Genomic DNA, 20,150 nt, shown 5'->3' on the forward strand with positions numbered 1-20,150 from the left:
CAAACCAACTAGAAGTTGGGTTGGATTTTTTTTTTTTTAATAACTTGATATGTGTTTCTGAAATGAAGTTTAACCTATCCTACAAAAGTGAAATGTAATAAAAGTCTCATATATTATTTAATGCTGGGCATATATATTGGTTCCAGCTACACATAAAACCCCCCACAAAATCCACCAGGCTGTGAGAAGATTCTTATGGCACAATATGTGCTTGTTCATTAGTTTTGGAAAACTACATTAACCTTTTATATTCTCATTACATTGTGATTTGTCCTATTTCCTAAGATTACTAGGAGTGACACAATCGGATTTTGCCACATCTTGTCCGCTGCTTCAAAAGTATTTAAGATCATTACAAATTAAATGACACAATAACATGGTCAATATTTCATTTGCTGCCTCACAGCTGTTAGAAGGTGTGCCTCTGATCTCAAATGTGAAGGGGACAGCCAAACCTCACTAGTGCCTTTTGGAAAGAGTTGCAGATGATTCCAACATACCTAGGCTATTACTAAAATATATTTAGAAGCTCTGCTTTCTTATCACTTGGATCCAATCCTACTTTTCACAAAATGAAAACAGTTGGTAACTGTTTTCAAGGATTTTTTTCTTAGCTGAATCACAATACTTCCCCCCCCCCCCCGAAAAGTAGAAAGCAATTTTCAGTAGATTCATAGCAAGGTTCCATCTATATCAGCTTATCTCTGCTAGGGAAATACAGGCTGTGTGTGCTGGAAAAACAGTTGCCGTAATATGTGCCCACCTTTGATCTTGTGAGTTGAACCACTGTCAGGCAGCCCTGGTCTGGAGCAGGCAGGTATGACCCTGCACTTTTGAAGTTGCACAGACTCCTGCCTCTCAGCTCTGAGTTGACAAATATGTCAGAACTCGCCAAAGTGTAAAATTTCCTAAAGTATATTAATATTTTACAAATATCCATGACACAGAACTATTAATAAGCCTAGAGAAAAGAAAGGTAATGCAAAACTATGCTATCAGAAAAAACAGATTATTAAATTACAACTTTGAATGCATCTTCTAGATCCATTTTTCCTATCCATTTGAAGATAAAATATGGATTCTACAATATCTTTACAAGTATTCATATGCATAGGCATCCATCCATCCATGGAATTTTCCTTGTAGTTATTACTATAATAATGTGACATGTTGCACTAAATCAGTACTTTTGTGCTCTATCTCACAGACTTTACTGATATGCTGTGACAGTTCCAGCACCTTTTAAATAGCCTTCTAATCTTTTTGCACTTTGAATCACACATGAAAATTTAATTATGTGTGATTCTTCCATCAAAGTTGTCCTAATCTACTACAGCCAATAATATAATACTGCAAAAGGAAAACCCATTAAATTTTATAAGATGGGTATTCAGGCAACCATTTTTTTTCCTCTGAGGTGTTTAATCATTATTTAAAATTCCTGTAGCTATCTGACATTGAACAGAAAGCAGCCACATCCTATAGAATCACACAGTTAAAAATGCAGAGGTTAAAATTGGAACTGATCTGGTAAACATCCAACCTTATGAGGATCTGCTGCCACAGAAAACATATTAGTGGCAATCTGATCTGTGTAGAGAGCTGTATTTTTTGATAGAATCCACTTTTTAAAGTTACTCTTTGATGAACATCCCACAATATTTATCTTAATTGCAGAAAACACAGAAAGCAATGGCTACAGGAGTCTCCATTTTTATTTCAAACCTAACCTCTACTCCTTAGAAGTGATATTTTGACCAACACGGCCACTTTAAGCAAAATGCAGCAATAAATTAGATTATGAGGTTTTGATAACGACTTTCATATCCTGATCAAAGCCAACGTGAAGCATTGCATGAACATGATTGATGGCAAATAGGGGAAAAAGGTTACATTAACAAAGATAACTGTGCATGTGCACATTCATACGTGCTTATGTGTTCTTTCACATCAGTATTTGCAGATGTTACAACAGTGATAGCAGGGACAGGGTTTGTACTGCCATGTTGTCACACTCCACTTCCCTGCAGCCAAGGACATTATGTTAAGCAAATACAAGAAAGGGTAGAGACTTTACATTTCCAGGAAATAAAAAAGGAATTTTAATTCTATGCAGTGAGCAGATTTACATCAGTTTTCTGAAACAAATTGTCCATCAGAAAAAAAATCAAACAAATAATGCTATTCTCAATGTAAACCAGACAAAGCTGTGAACTGAATTTCCTCTCCTTGCACATACTCTGAAACTTCAATGGCCAAACTGTGACACTTCAATGGTAAAGCCAGAAATCAGCAAAGAGGAGTGAAGCCTTCCTTCCTCTTGCCCCCATTCTAGTAGTCAAATACCTGCAGCAGCAAGGACCAGGAGCAGCTGGAAAGGTTCCAGCTGGGTGTTGTAACCACCAGCCAAGGCTGGCCACGCTCCTCATGGCAACAGCAGCACAACTGCACTGCTTCCCTCTGTGGATGTTTCTCGTGCAGGAAAATAAGGCTCAGAATGCCAATGATCACACTGAGTTACCCCTAATAATTTTAACTTTTTATACCACACAGTAAGAACTTCAGTGCAACAAGAAGATTGATTAGGATCTGCTCTACTGACTGTTAATATGCAGAGTATGTGAGATTCTTGCCTCTCTCTCTGAAAAGAGTAGGACATTGGGTAGAGGATTTCTCTGAGTCTCACCCTGTACTTCATTTTTAGAAGCCCAGATAAAGGTATTTTGTACAGAGTTATACTGAGAAATAGAGCAACTGTCCCTCCAAACAGGATATGAGGCAAAGAAAGTCCAAAGCAGAGAAATAAAATCAAGTTACTCATTTGTGTAGTTCAAAAAAATGGTCTTTATACAGTGCTAATGCTCTGATGTTTTCTTCCTGATAGTAAGAGAACCTTGACATCCTGAATCAGTGATCATTAAATGAGAACTTGATTTTCACTTTTTCTTTTGAAGAAACTGCCCACTAACATTTCATATGGAAAATAACTCATTTTTCTAAAACACTTTCTATAATATTTTCTACTATTGAGAACACTTTCAAACATGTAATTCCAGAATACCAGTGATAGATTAGAGTATCGGAACCATCTCAAATGCCAGACTTTTTTATACTTTCTATATCCTTCAATAATAAATTAACTTTTTGCTTAATGACTAAAAGTTTAATTAATTTACTGAAAACAGGCACAACTAACCATTCCTTTAATTAAGAAAATTCATTAAAATCTACCATTATCTTTGAAACTGTTTGAAGTGGAAATGTTATAATGTTATTTTATAAATGTTACCTTAATCAAGTTTAAGAAAAATGACATAGTATTAAGTTTAAAAGGGCAGAGATGTAATCTCAGGATTTCTTTCATGTGATGAACACTGTATTTTAGCTCTCCTCTTATATTGCCCAAGAGATATGTGGACTCAATACACCCAAGATTAATACAATTAAGTAATAACAGACACTATTTACTAGTTTCAAGTTTGAGTGGATTCTGGTTATTTTTTTCAAGGGTTCTTTTTCTTTGAAAGGAATAGACTGGGGGGGGGATTAAAACTCACTTGCGTATGTAGACCAAGCAAAAATTAATCATGTTCACTTGGATGAACCTGACTTCACTTTTAATGAACACATTAAAATTGTCCATGAACACAGGAGTACATTTCACATCCTTCAATTTTCATTAGTAAGTCAGATTTCATGCTCCATGATTTGCCTCTTCCTGAGGTACCTTTGTTTCCTTCTAACATGAGAAAGGGACTGAAAAAAAACCAACTTAACAAGGATTCCTGTTATGCAGACATAGTAAAAACTTGAAGTTTTCTTTATATCCCCTACCATGAGGCCACCTTTTGCCAATTTACTGACATGTCAGAATAGGATGTGGCATTGGTTCTACTGAAGTTGTAGTGTAAATGTAAGGACTTTAAGTTATAAGACACCTAAGACTTAAAAATTAAAGCTTTTCCCATACCTACAAACACATTAAATTTGTCCACCTAACTTATATGAAAAATCCTGCTATCTTTCAGTTACTCTTGAGCTGCCCAGCTCCAGCTCTGTCAACAAGAACCAGAAATGTCTTGCTCCTGAAGCCTGAAAACAGCTGAGAAATCACTAAAACTGGGGAAGGTCTAGCAGTGTACCAGACCAGCAGCTCCAGCAGCAGTGGCTAATAGCACTCTTTAGCACAGTGAGACCCCTAACACTCCAAGAACATAAGTGAACAAATGTCATTTCAAGTTGCTCTTGAATCTGACAAAGAGCTTGGGGGTGGTGTGAAAAATATCCTAGTTTAATAGTCTTGGCAATACTATTTTAGAAGTTAAAGAGATTTTTTTTTTGGTCCAACTTTCAAATGTTCAGAGAGACATTCCCAAAATAAATATATCAGAAGTGTGTCAAAAATGCTGCTGGTTAAAAGCATCACGATGGAGTAATTTATTTTTGAGAAACAGATCTGAAATAACATTAAGTGCCTATCACTTACAGAATTGTGAGATGCTTCATCTTTCAGAACTTAGTGTGAAAAGACAAAAAAAAAAGTCTTCTTTTCTATGAAAATACCATTCAGTAACATTCTCTGAATTGCACACACAAGTCTGCTGAAGTGCTGTTGAAAAAGGTCCAAAACTACCTGGAAAACAGGGCAAAAGTGAAATTACAAAGTTAGCTCTGGCTAATTAATTATATTTAGTGTCAGTACAATCAAAGGCTATCTGCAAAACATAAAAGGAAGTTCCCACTTTCTGATCATTTCTGGATAATTCAGCATCAATGTAGCAGAGGATAATCACTGCAGATGAAAACACAGCTTTAGTCAGGCATTTGGAAATACATTCAGCAGTACAGGAGCCTGAGTTTGGGCATTTATTTGCTCAGTCTTCGACGAAAGAAAGCATTTCCAGTGTTGGGATTTGTAAGCAAAGCAGAGAGGACAAAGAGGAGCTGCTGCCAATGTACATGAGACAGTACACAGTCATGTCTATACACCTTAAGAGGATGCATATACAGAGAACATATAGAAAAGGCAATAATGATGATGAAAGTCAATCTTTACGGACTGAACAACTACAGTGTGAAGAATGGCAAGTATCCCTGGGAATCTGAAGCCTGGAAAATAAGATTGTGAAATACAGACTTGATAGCAGTCAAGTCATGAACAGCAAGGAGGAGGACAGCAATTGTTGAGCCCATCCTTCCACACGAGAATAAGGGGCATCAGATGAAACTATGAAAAAAACAAGTTGAAACCCAAAGATAGAGTTCTCTGCACACTGGGGAGTTCAGCTGGGCCCTGGCTGGTCAACCACTATTACTGCATTTTACGTAATTTAAACAAATTAGCAGAAGATGTTCATGGAAGAACAATACATCAAAAGATATTTAAGTTCTTGAGCTGTAAATTGATAGAGATTGTGAGAAAATTCTGGACGATATTTCTATATCTGCTCTTATCAGAGAATACTAGAAACAGGACAATGTGGCAGAGGTCAGTCTGTGGCCTGACCTAGTATTCTGTGTCCTTATAATAATGCTCTTAAATGAAATGCACTTAATAATAACTGTGGGTTAATTTATTAATGAGATTTATTGTTGCATAAATATTCAGCAATCTGAAACTGTGAAAAGCCTAAGCATGCAAGAAAGCATTGAAAGACTCTTAAGCTTAAGATTAACCAAGTTCTTTGACACAGTGAGGCTGCAATAAACAGATTTTTTTCCTATGGCAATCCTTATAAACTAATGCAATCTGAAGTGCTAATCAGAGATCAACAGAAACATCATTTTTTTCTTTATATTTCAATAAAATACAAACTTTTAGATAGTTTAAAGCAAAACAAAGACATGCAGATGTGTAAAATTAACAGTGAAAACTCAAGAATTGAGCCAGCCCTTTTTTTTGCTCCTTGCAAAGCATAATGCAATGCTATAAATTTAAATCCATGTGGAGTTCTGTTTCTTTACCAAAAGATCTGTATCTGCATGAGTTCCATAGGTTTCCATGCTATTTTGTTGGATTAATGACAAAAAAACCCATGCATGTATAATCAGGGTAATGTGGTAGCACATTTCAGCTTCTACAGGTCATTTATAATTTATGCAATTTGTTCCCTCTTTTTTAATGGCAACATTTTTCATTCAAAGTTGTGCTTCCCTCAGCTGCAAAATGGAGAGTCATTCATTTAATGTATGCAGATGGAAAACAGAAAGAAGGTCAGACAAATTGCAGTCTTGTATTATGCAAGAAAAGTAGAATTCTGCATCCTTCCTGAAGAAAGCACTCAAATATACTTCAAAAACATTTAGAACAACAGCAGAAGGATGATTATGAAAAAATTTATCCTATCATTATGTTGAAATAACATGAAAAATACTGCCACTTTCTAATATGACCTTCCAGTGTCCATTGTGCTTATTCAGCACTAATTTTGGTCTGTGAAAATAAAGTGAAAATACAGAAGCTACATGCAAGGTAAAAAACAACAAAGGAAAGTCCCAAATCTCAAAACTATGTGCATCTCACAATTATTAAACATACTTTGAGGAAAAGTATTATATATTAAAGACCCTCTAACTAAAGAGCAATAAAACTTTAAAGAGGCACAATTACTTTATGAATGGTCAAACATTTTCCTGCTTTAATTTTTAAGGTTAGTTCAGTATTATTGAGAATAAACTAAATATTAAATTTCTTGGTTCTATTCTTATATTTGTGTCTACATAAAATATTTAAACTGATTTTATGCTCAATCTGTGTGTCATTAAAGGAGATCAATAACAGATTTCTTCTTTTTACTGACTTTTAAGGGCTATATCAGATCTGCCTCCTGGCAAAAAAAATTACCTGGGTACATGTTACATTAATACATGAATAATGTGAAGGAAGAGATATCTGTGTCCCTAAAGCATTTTTAAAAAGGCTTGGTTTAAAATTTTAAATGGAACCCAAACATTTTCATTTCACTAAAAAAACTCCAGTTCCAGATTTATCCATGAATATAAGCAAAAGATAGACTTTTTTTCCCCCCCTAAATAGAGTACAGCTTTTCAATGTTGAATAGCCAATTGTAAGTCTTGCTGTTTGACTTCTCATTCAGTGGAACACACTGGAAGGTTTAGAGGGCAAATCTCTGTCCTCATTTAGAGCCAAGTTTCTCAGTCACCTTGCAGGGAGTATTGTTACCAATATAGTTTTGTTATCTATTTGCAGTAGATCAGCTTTCAGAAATCCAGTGGTTTGATGATGTTTAATGACCTTCTAAGAGAAAGGCACACACATGCCTTCAGTGGAAAAGTTCCTCACTTTTTTTAGTATATCCCATTCAATTCCAGGGAGATAAAGAAACAAAGGCAAAAAAAAATATCATGAAAGAAATGCCTTTATTAGAAAACTGAAGTTTCTGTACTCTATTTTTAGAACAGGCTGTATTCTTAAATTTATAATATCTCAGAAAGCAGTATCTACTAAATTTATACTGTAAAGAAAGCTAAGCAGTAATGTGAGCTAAAAATACAATAGAATTAAGATATTTATTAGCATAACACTATTGAGCACCTGTCAGTAAAACTGCTTCTGTCAAAATCTTGAATATTACCCTTTTAAATTTCACTGGTTGCATTTAATATTCAAGAGTTTTGACTTTTCGGATAATAGCACTTAAATAGTGGCAAATCCAATGGTAAAGTAACTTCATTTAAAGCTCAAAACTAAATTTCTGGGTTTATTAGAAGCCTGCTAAGCTGGAAGTCAACAATACTTTTCATTGTGAGACAACACCTTTCACCAGTTGCTCACCACACCTTTAAAACTATTTGATTTCCTAAAAAAAAGTACACTTCAATTAAATTTTCTAAGCCATTCAGATGAACAGAAGCAGAAGAAAAATACCAACAGCGTTCAAGAATTTCTAGGCTGAATTCACTCAATAGGCACAAGGACTCTGGAGGGCTATTTACAAAAAGGCCAACAAGGCCCTGTAACACTGTGGTTTGCTATTCACAAAAAAAAATATATGAGGAGTGAATAAAATTCTGTTTCTGTCCACTTCAAAGTAACAGCTTAGAACAATATTGCCCATGTCTCAGGTGAGTAGTGGTAATAACCACCATCATCTGTGGTGTTCAGTCACATAACACTATGGTGCAATGATGAGTTCCTAAGTAATCCTCCTGTTGTATTTTATGAAAAAGCTTCATATTCAGTGAGTTTGAGCACTAGACTCTGTGTTTTCTCCATTTTTACGTACTCATTTTCCAAAGAGTATGTAAGTTAAAATCTCTGGGACCTTTGGAACACACCTCAGGAACAACACTTTTAATGTTTTAAAGATGTTTCCAAGGAATATTGCCAAGTACAGAATTTTGTTTTCTGTTGTTTTCTTAAAAATTTCATGACATTACGCTACTTTCAGAATAGAGCAGGAGCATCTCATTCAAGTGGATTGAAGTCTGGCTATCTGTGATCTCTTATTCATGAATGGGGTGAGATACTGTTTTTTTGCTATTACCTTACTACTACGTACTTATAGAATGTGGTATGAAGCAGGGGGTTTTTTTCCTTTTAAAATAGTTATAACTGTGAGACATAAAAAAAGGGCCCTTGAGAGAACAGAAGGCCAGGGTTGCAATGCGTGGATCTGAAGGGATCCTGGCCTTCCAGTTCTCCAAATTTAAAGGATCAGCAGAGTCATTAACATTGCTATCAGGCAGCAGGCAGATAACGTATTCCGTGAAAAAGCTCATCTCTTGCAAAGTGTAATGTATGTGTTCTGGACTGGAAGATAAAAAATGTGTAGCAGGCTGATGGAGTGAATGTCAGAATTCATTTGCTTCGCCATAGGCGGAACTGTTGAGCTATCAGAAGGAGTAATTCTGAAGTCAAGCCTCTAATGGACCCTGTACTACAGGTGTAGCTGGACTAGCAACATTGTGCCAGAAAAATCTGGAAGTCTATAAAACTGAGCTCTCAGCTCCTTTCTCTTCGGAGAGAGGATAAGAATATTGAAAGCAACTAAAACAAGAACAGGCAGATGTGGATGTCAGTGGTGTCAAAGAGGGGAGCTGGGAATTCTTCTTCCGACATAAGTCTGCGATTTATGGAAATCGCAAAATATCTTTAATTCAACAAGTAACTGATAACATGCAAAGAAACTATGAAGATTGATCTGATATGACTGACTGATGTTTGGATCTGCTGAGTGAGATCAATGGTTGATTAAATATTCACGATGTTATCTGTAGGTTGCATTCAGCATCTTAACAGTAAGATCAATTCATTAACAATATTAAATAAGGCTACACAACTGTTAACAGGGTAAATGCCTTTTGAGACAGTATTACAGCAGCAAAACATTTTAACCTTTTATAGCAAAAGCTAAAAGACTAGGCATTTTTTTTAAGGACTCCCATTTTACATGTTTATTCCTGTGATTTAGTTTTACAGTATATTATTTTTAAAGTGAATCATTAATAAACCTTTAAATTGCAAAATAACATCCATTTGTCCTTGCATAATATTTTCTAAATGACTGGCAATCTCCTTCAAGAAGCATGCCTTTTTATCCTATTTCATTAGGCCTTTTATCTACATTTTCACTTACAAAATGCACAAATATTTACTTTCTTACTCCTTGTGATGCTTAAGAGGACGAACATGGGCATTAAACACACTGTTTGAGCTCATTGTGGATCAAACTATATGCCCTATGTATACTGGAAACTTAGGTCACCTCAATGCCAAAAGTTCCAAGACCCCTTTGAAACAGCTGTGAGACACCACAAAACACCAGGAAGGAAAAACTCTGCCAAAGGGGCTGCAAGAAAGGCTGTATGGGAAATTTCTGCACAAAGATTATCCTATCAAGTGCCAATATTTTTCACTGCCCCTTACAGAAGAAGTAACACAAAGTGGCCATGTCGGAAAGGTAGAGGTTTTTCTCTTGATGCATCTTGATTTTTTTTTCCCTCCCCAGTCACACAATATTTTTAACAATTATTCCAGTGCTCTTCAAAGTCAAACTCACCAGTTTTCCTAGTTTTTGTACTTCTGCTAAGCTAATAAACACAGTCATGTACCACAGGAATTATTCTTAAGACTAAGTCATGTGACTGAGTAGCCCAAATGTACGACTCAAACAAGGACAGAGATGACGAGCAAATACAGTGCTGAGTCCTTGCTGAATCATCTGTAAGGATTAGCTTTCAAGAGTTTACATTATTATCAGAGGGGCAGTTTCTAAATAAAATCCCATGTGATTTCATCATCATTTTGAGATTTTGTCCCTCATTTCCAGTTAACACATCACAAGTAGCAGTATTATATTTATAAAGTCAACCATTGACTGCATTCATGATGTCTAGAAAACAATATAGTTAAGTGAGTTTCTGTGGTGTGAGTCCATACATGAGGCAGAGGAGTGAAGTTATTTGATGGCTAACATTAGTCAGCTAAGTGGTAAACTCTTCTAATGGTAATTCATGGTATATCTATACCCCTGCCATTCTGATTTTCTGTCTTTCTGTGTCTGTGTATGCATTAAAAAAATGGCAAAACTATGATTTTGTTTTTTGCTAAACATTTATAATGTTCCTGAAATTCATACTCTGGTCTAATTAAAGTAGAAGTTTGAACGTAGATTGTTAAACTGTAGAGTTAAGCACAATATAACAGAAGTCACTTCGTTCTAATTAGTGTAGTGCAAAAGTTTCATGAAGCCAGTGCAATGAATCAGAGTTCCTTCCACATCAGTTGTTTTTTTTGCTATTTTTATGGGGAAATAAAAAGGAGAAAGAAATGCTAAGCAGTTCATTAATATAATTAAATTACTAACACATTTTGGCTTTACCAAGTAACCATAATTCTAACCTTTAATATACTACAGATAACTATCACTTTATTTTTGAATAAAGATGAAGAACACATGAAATTACGAAGGATTTTCCTATCTAAAAGTGCAATCACTTCTTTCAAAGTATAGATGTTCAAGAACATAAGCGCTAGAAAAGCATAAAATAAGTAATTAAAAGAATTCTACTTTTTTTTTTATTATTTAACTCCAATGAAAGTTCGTCTGTAAGCATTGTTATTCATTGTTATATGAAACTATATAAATTTCCCCTACTTTATCAAAAAAGTTCCAGGGTTGGTTTTTGTTTTGTTGTGGTTTTTTTTTTGTTTGTTTGTTTTTGGGGGGCTTTTTGGGTGGGGGAGTTGAGGCTTTTTTGGTTGGCTAGTTTTGTTTTGTTTGTTCTGGATTTTATTTGCTTGTTTTTAAAGACTTAAAAATTGGTTGTGACTTTGCATATTCATTGCTTGTAGACTTTTGATTTGTTCAGCACTGATCACAAAAACATGGGCTACTTTGTTAATATACCCCCTTAGGGACCAATTTCTAAGAGTTTAAATCTATCTCACTGAAAATGGCACCACATTAGCCAGTGATTAAAGTTATGTGACATTGCAGAGTTACACAGCTGGTCAAAAAAGTCATTAATAAGAGTGCTCTCACAGGTATAGTAAGAGCTTCAACAGGAAAGATTTTGATGAAAAGTTTGGTTTATATTCACTATCAGGTCTAAAGAATGAAAAATATACATCCATCATCATCATTTCTTGCATCTGTTGTCAGTTTGCTAAGGAGGAATTATGATGGATAGGTCTAAATTCTTGTATTGTCATGTTTTTGTCACTTATCTTACCAAATATTATAAGTTTCGTTAGGGAATATTTGTTTTATCTTCAGAAAATATGCATTTAGTAACTCAGAGGACCAAGCTAGACATTTTATTCTCTTAGGAAGTTAGTGAGAGTCATAACTGACTTTGTTTTGTTTAGTCAGATTTCTTTTGCTATTGTTTAATTAACTAATCATGTTTAAATCAAGGGACCAGTTGTGCAAATAACAGAATTGGCATTTCTTTGGGTAATTTTAAACACATCATAACCTAAACTTATGTAAATATTTACTACTCATACTACAAGTTCCCAGTTATTTACTACTAGCATAGTTTTACTATTTTTTGTAGTTCTGCTATTCCTTTGTAGCTTGTTCTGTTCTTTCTCTCGTCTTCCCAGCAAAATGTCATGATTTCCAATCAATCCCTTTTGGAGTCAGTCTGCCATGGCATCTCAGCAAATGACAGTTCAGCACATGACAGAAGCTTTATGGACAGGCTTCCTGGGCTGCAGCGCTGGTTTAGGAGGAGTCAACGGCAATTCAGCTGTGCAGTGTCACTAACTGGGACCCAGCAAAAATCAGGGCCTACAACTAGTGAATTTTTCTCAAAAACCAGTTTTGCTGTCAAAGACTTGCTTTTATGTATGTAAACTTGACAGAGAGGAAAATTCAATTAATTCGTATTTCTAATGGAGTGAATGTCTTTTTGATCGACCACAGTGGTCAGGACTTTTTAACACATCATGGAATTTGACATACATGCATTAAAGTTGGAAAAGCTGCATTATTTCCAAGATCTGTATCTTCAGAAAAAGTCTCAAGTTCTACTTTATCAGTTATGCCATCATAACATTTGCCTTTCTTCCACACCATGGTTTACCAAAGGCAATTTTATTTTTATTGACAGATCTATAGACATACAGTGCTTGCCAAAGAAAAGCAGCTGTCAACTGCCTGATTTGATGCATCATTCTCATTTTGCATTATTTTCCACTAAAGACTAAGAAACTACCCAGCATCCTGCATCACATCTTGATAGACAGACAAAATTTGACACAATGTTTTATGTTTAAAAAAAAATATGAATGCAATTAGTTCACCAGGACTGAAGTAATTATTTAAAGAGAACACAAGCATCACTTACATTCGGAGAGGACTTATCCTATTATCTACCTTGTAGTGCTAAGGCCTCTTCATGGCTATGTACTCACATCATAGCTTACATTAAAACATAAAATGGTCTCAGTGGCTCTCAGGGGGGTAGTCACAACGTCTGAAATTAAATACCTATTCATGTCTTAGCAAAAGTTAGTGTTATCTTCTACCAGCTTTTGAGATAATCAGAGTCACCAATAAGCCATTTGTGACCTGCTGTACGTGCTTAACAACGTAGATCTGCCTGGAGGGTCCGAGATTTACTGTTTCCATTACTTATAAAAATTGGAGGGCGCTTCTTCCTTCCACTTTTTAAGAATGCTCATATCTTTAGTACTTATAAGGGATGTTTTCACACTGCTTTTCTAAAAATGCGAATCACTTGTTAAGCACTGCATTTCAGAATCACTTCCACATTCAAATACAGACTTGAAGACATTTACCTATGCATTTAGATAATCTTTGGATTTGTCTAGCTCTCTGAAGTGTACTGTGAAACTTTAGAAATATATGCTAATTTTAAACCATCAATCTTTAAATGCTGTATAATAAATTATAGACAAAAAATTACTATTTAAAATTATATTTTAAAGCATTTTTTAAAATTGAAATATCTTTTACCCTCTTAAGTCTTCCAATATATGTTGAAGATGCTACAGCTCTAAGGAAAATATTTCTATAATTTTCCCCATTATCCTTAGTCTTTGACTCGTTATATGAGCCTTGGGTATGATTTTAATTTCCTTAATCTAGGGAAGTACTAAAACTTGAAATGGCACAAAATAAGTTAATACATATTTCTAATTATTTTATCATGTAGTTATCACAAAATGTTTTATGAAGTTAATTAAATATAAGGAAGTGGAAATGCAAATCATTATTTAGTTTCCAAGAGATAGAGGAAAAAAAATCTGAACTGGTTTGTTATGCTAACTGAAAGCAGAACAGATGAAATAAAAATTCTGCTCTTTTCTTCCTAAACTCTACTTTAAGAATGAATGATAAGTCCAGTAGGGAAAAAAAAAAATCTCATATTAATTGACCTATATTACATTTTTATAGTTGGAGCCCCAACCCACTACTTCCCCTAGCATGAAGGCAATTTATTTAAGGCAATTCATTATCTTTACCATCTAAACTAAATTCCTGTTTTATTTTATTAAATAAAAAAAAGGCAAAACATTATTCAAGGATTCATAAGATCACTTCCCTGTAGAAGCAATTCATTTGATTACGTATATATATACACATATGGAATTATTCCAACAAAGTTTAGTCCTGGTACTACCAATGTCAAAACTCTGTGATCATCTGTTTCACTGAAGCCACTGACACAAATCAACAAGGACATTTCTGTGTTTACAAAGTTTTGATTCAACATTCCAATATAACTTTACTTAATCGCCATTTCCAAGGAAAAAGGGGAAAGTGTCCCCTGTCCCCTTCCCCTCACAATTCCTGATCCAGTTTCAGATTTGTAATGCAAGGGATTTACCCCAATACATAACAAATAGGAAAATGTCTAATGTAAAGGCATCTTCCTTTCTGTCAATTAGAACATGTAACTTAAGTGGAACAGAATGAATATTAAATATAAAAAAAAATAAAAATCATCAATATATTTTAAGACAGGCATACCATGAAGCTGTCAAACAAATTATGTTAATTACAGACCATCTCTAATATTTAGAGCGGAGATTTCTTGTACATGCTTCTTACACATACACTTTTCTCAGTAACATCAAAGGGTAATCACGGCCCTAAACTGTAAAAAATATTTTAGATGAGAGTAAAATTGAGATATGGTGTGAAATTTAACTATATTTCTATTAGAGTGAGTGAAGCACACTGGTTGTTTAGGGCACCGAACTGGCCTTAGGGCTGCTCTCAATTCCTTCTGACTTCCTCTTCTCCTCCTCACTTTCCTGTCAAAGTTTGTCAGAACTGTGGCCTTGAGTCGTGTGAAACACACTTCAGTTTGAATGCAGAGTGATAACGTTACGCCAAGGACTGGATGTAGCCCCATTCCTTCAAGTTTTTAGCTAGGATTAGGTTCAGTACCATACCTAATAAATCCCCTAAATACCTAAAAAGCAAATCAATACCTATTTCTGGCTCATTTGTTCTGCAATTATCAGCGAGTGCTGAAGCAAAGCACAGAAAATACTAATTAAGGGGAGAAAAAGAAAAAGAATGCAAATAAATGCTTAAATTTCTGAAAAGAGAGAAAGCAAGCGCAGAGCAGCAAGGCCAGCAGCCACAGAGGTCATGCTGCTCATGCCTGCTGTGCCAAAGGAGACTGGGATCCAGATGCCTGCCAGGGCAGACTGCTCAGCCAGCTCCATGTCCCACTTGGGGTGTTCCTCCTCACCCCAGATCCACTGAGGGGGAGCAGCAAGAGCAGTAGGTGACAGAAATCACAAATACTCATCTGGTTTAGGTAGTTCTGCGCCTGGCATTATGTGTAATGGCAGCTGTCATAAGCATGATGCTTGGGGGACAGCATAAGAGCTAAATATAATCTTATCAATTGCATATTATAATTTTTTATTCAAGAAACAATCAGCCCTAAAGCATCTGTTAGTTGCTTACTAACACCCACCTTGTTGTGCTGATTAGTGCAACAATAAAAATACAGTATCAAATACTAAGCAGTCTGCATAAATATGTTTGGCTCAATCACTAAAAAAAATATAGAGTGAAAATCATCTTTCCCGTTCTTCAGCACTCTGGCAGACTAGAAACATGTCTGGAATTCATTTGAAGCTATGCTAGCACAGTAGAACCCTGACAGCAGAAGGGAGGAGAGCCCTCCCAGCATGGAAATCCTTGAGCACCAAGGGTCGGTATGGAAGTTCTGAGTCAGCACAGATGCCCTGATTTCTCCCAACTGGAGATCTGACTCTGCAGATCTGAATTAGCCCTCCCACTCCCTGTTGCTGGTCAACCAAGACCAAAATTCTTGGTTCATATCAACGAGTGCTTTTTTTATCATGGTTCCTCAAGTCCTTTTAAAACAGAGTTTGCTTTGATTCTGCTATGGGAAATTTCCTTTGACCTATGAAAAAGTGCATTGGTCTCTTAGTCTAGGTCTTTTTGTTCTTAATGCGAAACATCAACTGCATCACTCGACAATTGAAAAGCATTTGCTCCTCTGTACATAATCCCATTGTTCAGTTGACTAGAGAGATAATAGATTTTTTATGTTTCCTTCCCCTAGTACCTAACTATTATGGTAGCTCACAAGAAAACAACTCACTTGAAAAAGAAGTAGAGTATAATAATTCACAAACCTTCACTACATAGAAATATCTACAATATTAAATTCCCATTTATCCCACTTCTTAAAGCAAAAGAAAACAAGCAAGCATATCCCCAGAAACTCCATCTACAGTGATGAAACCCATATGCAAACTATGGAATCCATACAATTGCATCCAGAATTTTCCAAGGACCTCCGTGGCAGTCTTTTCCAGTTCCTAGGCTCTAATGCATTTCTCTGTAGCCTCATCAACAGACTAAGGGAGGGGGTTTTTTTTTTGGGGGGGGAGCTTTTTGGCATTATACATAACAAACATGCCATTTTATATTTTTCACCTATGAATAATTTCGGAACTCTCCCCTCAGAACTGAGCCCAGTTCATAATGCAACTGTGTCAACACATGACAGTACATCTATGCTTTGGTATCAAGGGGGAAGGAGAAAGCTTCATCTTCCTCCGTTGTGCCACGATGCCAAGATCACAGGCCTGCTTTTGGTCTTTTTTGGAAACTAGTTCTTTACCATCTGCAAACTGCTCTTGGTATAGAGTTTGCTCAGTGAGGCTCCAAGGTCAGATACAAAACAAATCTGCACCCTTCAGCGAACCAAACTGCTAATATAGACACACTCTTCATGAACTAATGAATGAATTAAAGTATAATTATAATGTAAAAGTCTAGAAAAGAAGTGTTAGTAGTAGGTCAAGCCTACAAATATTCAATAGCTGACTGGATAATAGTAATAAGATAACAATATTTCTTTACTATTAGTTCTGCATGTTCAGACATAAGGTAAAAAAGATTTTGTATATGCATAAGTACATTGTAAATAACTTCTCCCTGTTCCAAGTTTACTAGTACCTTAGCTAACCAGCCATTATTCTTCATGCAGTAGGTTGATAAACGTGTGCCTATTCAAGGATATCACCAGCCAGAGCTGCAGCTCCTTTCACAGCTGAGACACACTTCACTAAGCTCAATAGCATCCCATCCTTCCAGACTGGAAACAGGTTAGAAACGGGCAATCCTGAGCACCTCCTTGTATGGCTCTGCCTCATGTATTTATGGATAAATAACATCCTTGTCAGTACTCTGCTTCACTCTGCTCTTGAGGGAAAATACAGATGGTCACAGAAGGTAAGGAAGGGCTTCTGAAAGGAAAGTCAAGGTTTTGTTCAATTACTCCCTCCTCTCAATCGTTCAGAGCACATCGACATGAAAAGAAAGAGAGGGGCAGAGAATTTGTAACCTAGTGATCTTGTCACAAAGTGGCAGAGCACATACAGGAGAAAGTAAATCAGGGGGCTATTATGCTCTACATTTTGGAATTTGCATGTAGACGCATCTGTTTGCTAATTAATAAATGAAAAAACAAGAAAAGATTTTGCCTGATAAAAGTCTACATTGTTCATTGTATCAGCATTAGTTAAATTAAATTATTTACCTGTTCACTGAATGTTAGTATATATGCAGAAATATGAAAATAGGGTCCTCTCAATGAGATCTCACTAGAGCAGGGGCTTCTTGAATCTTTGATGAGAAGTGTAGAAAGAAAATTGTATGCATGTGAGAATGGCCCAACCCTGTTGCATTATTTACCCATACTTTTTGTAGATACAAAACTGGCTGAAAAATGAGATTGGAAAACAGTGCAAATCTTAAATTTCCCAGGCAATGCTATGCCATTCTGTAATCAAATGACATTATACACAATCCACCTTATTTTACCACACTTTTTTTTTTCAGAATGTGAGAAATTTTTACAATTGCTTTCTGGAGCAACAAATTACAAAATTTGAGTTGGACGTCATTTTATGCAGAAGAAGTCTAGTCCTGTGTTTTTGTGTTCTAACAAGGTGGCAGTGTGCTGAGCTACTCAAAAAAATCTGAATAGCAAATGCTTTCCTATGTCATCCTCTTTCACCTATTGCAATGCATTTAGGTCACATTTTCGTGGTGTATATTCTCAACAAGAGATACAGGACACAGGGTCAGGAGAAACTGTGTTCCTTTAAATCTTTCTGTTGTCATCTCTCCTTGGATCCTATAATGGCAGAGGCCCATAGTTAATTGTATGTGGGTGCATTTCTAGTGAATTACTTGACCCTCCTTCCCCCAAATTATTCTCTACTCACACATCTTTCAAAGCACTAATTCCCTTTGTACCAAAGCAAACTTCAAGTTATACCTGTTCAGCATTTAAACTTTAAAAAGTGCAATGTGAACACCTGTTTTAGTTGATAGCCATCTGTTTTCGAGAAATCAAAACCTTAATAACACAGAATTAACAGATGGAAAGTGAGGCCTAGACTGAGCAGGTTACTGCATGCGTCAAGATAACATAAAAAGTGATATTTTTAATGAATTATTCACATCCTCCATTATTCTGTTCTCATCTATCTGGACTGATAACCCATCACCATTCATTTGCTCCTTAAGGGACTTGCCATTCAAAGGCAATTGAAGATCTTTTAGGATTTGGCCCATACTAAATGAATACTTAACTATTGAGAATGTTACCTCAAATTGGCAATTCCGGCAAATTCCCTGTGGACAAATTCTAAAGCTAATTGCACAAAGATTTTAGCAGGAACTAAAATCGGGTGTGGAGGTGTATATGTCCCCGAAAAAAATGTTAAATACCCTAAAAAATCAGCATGTTGCAACTGTATTTTCAAAAGAAATAACTTCAAGCCTGTCAACATCATAAGGAAAACCACAAGCAGACATTTTTACTGAAGCAAAAGTGGCTTCAGCGTTTTCTTCTACACCTGTTACTCCTTCCATGACACAAAGTCCTCAACTCCAGAAAAAGAGTTTTAAGGACTGGAGCTGTGTATGGTGGGCTCACAGGAGAAGGCCAGGAGTGAGATGACAGGAACAGCCTGCACACAGCAGAGGTCAGTGGCAGGATGAGCATGGTCCGTCCCACCAGACCCACCTGGGATCTTTTCCTCAGGGCGACAGCTGAGAGATTGGGACCACATCCCTCACACCGCTGCAGCTGAAGCCCAGCCAAGCAGTTCAATTTTTCCTATTCCCACAGAGGGAATTAAAGTGCCTTCAGAAAAGTTCCCTTTAGAAAGGAGTTGGGGGAAAGTATTGATTTGCCTTTTCCGAATGCTGAGGTAAATGCTAAACAAATTGGAGCAGCTGACAGAATAGGTAGAAGTCAAGGCAAACTTGAATACTATCCTCAAATTTTGTTCACAGCAGTCATTAGAAAGTGAAAAAGACTACAGAGGAAATTTAAAATTTTAAAATTTGAAAGTTTTAGATGTGTTTTAAATTCTTTCCTATCAGGAGAATGGAAATACAATTTACTACATGAAGCTAGGTCAACTTAAAAATTGCATTTTTAGTTCGTTACACTGAACCAAAGTATTTTATTTCCAAGATACTGTGAACTTCAAATTGCTTTTGTTCCAGGACTGAATTAGCATTTGGGTACTTGACTGCCTACTGTTGTCCTCTAGGTTCCTGAATCCAGTTAAGTCTCTAAGTTCTGTGCAACATCAAAAATTGCAGTTAACAACTCAGAAAACTGGAACAAAAAGAATACGAACATGCTGCATCTAAAGAGCACTTTCAAATACACTTAAATAAAATTGACTTATTTTTCAGTTTATAAAACCTTCAATAAAATGACCTTCCTTACCCTAGTAGTGTTTTCACTTATAAAAAAATGAATTGGTAATTAGTGCTTTCTAAAATAATTTGCAGGTTTTCTGTGGCAAATATATTTCTAAATTATCCATTTGGTTTTTCTTAATTTACATGCCTGCTGAATTTCACTGTGTCCTAATCTGTTGGGTTTGTGGTCTACACTTAGCCATTAACACCATTTAACAGTTGTTAAATAGTATAATCGCCTGTTGTTATCTTGATGTAGATTCAATTCCAGTGCTAATTGCTCTCAATGTGCTGGTCATAAAACCATCCCATGCCATATTCTGTATGCTCTGCTCGGAGGAAATCTAAAGTGAAATGGACTGTATTGTACCTCGGTAGAGGAATTCAGTTTAATGAAAAAGTCATATACTTAGGAGAGTTATCAGC

The 20,150-nt window shown here is 35.9% G+C and overlaps 1 protein-coding gene across 1 annotated transcript in view; it reads right to left on the reverse strand.

Moving 5' to 3' along the window:
• The window catches only part of ROBO2 (roundabout guidance receptor 2), a 1,078,275-nt gene that overhangs the window by 918,320 nt on the left and 139,805 nt on the right, over positions 1-20,150 (reverse strand). The window lies entirely within an intron of this gene.

This window comes from Neopelma chrysocephalum, unplaced genomic scaffold (genome assembly GCF_003984885.1).
Source record: "Neopelma chrysocephalum unplaced genomic scaffold, ASM398488v2 Primary Assembly neopelma1_87, whole genome shotgun sequence".
NCBI classification, from domain to species: domain Eukaryota; kingdom Metazoa; phylum Chordata; class Aves; order Passeriformes; family Pipridae; genus Neopelma; species Neopelma chrysocephalum.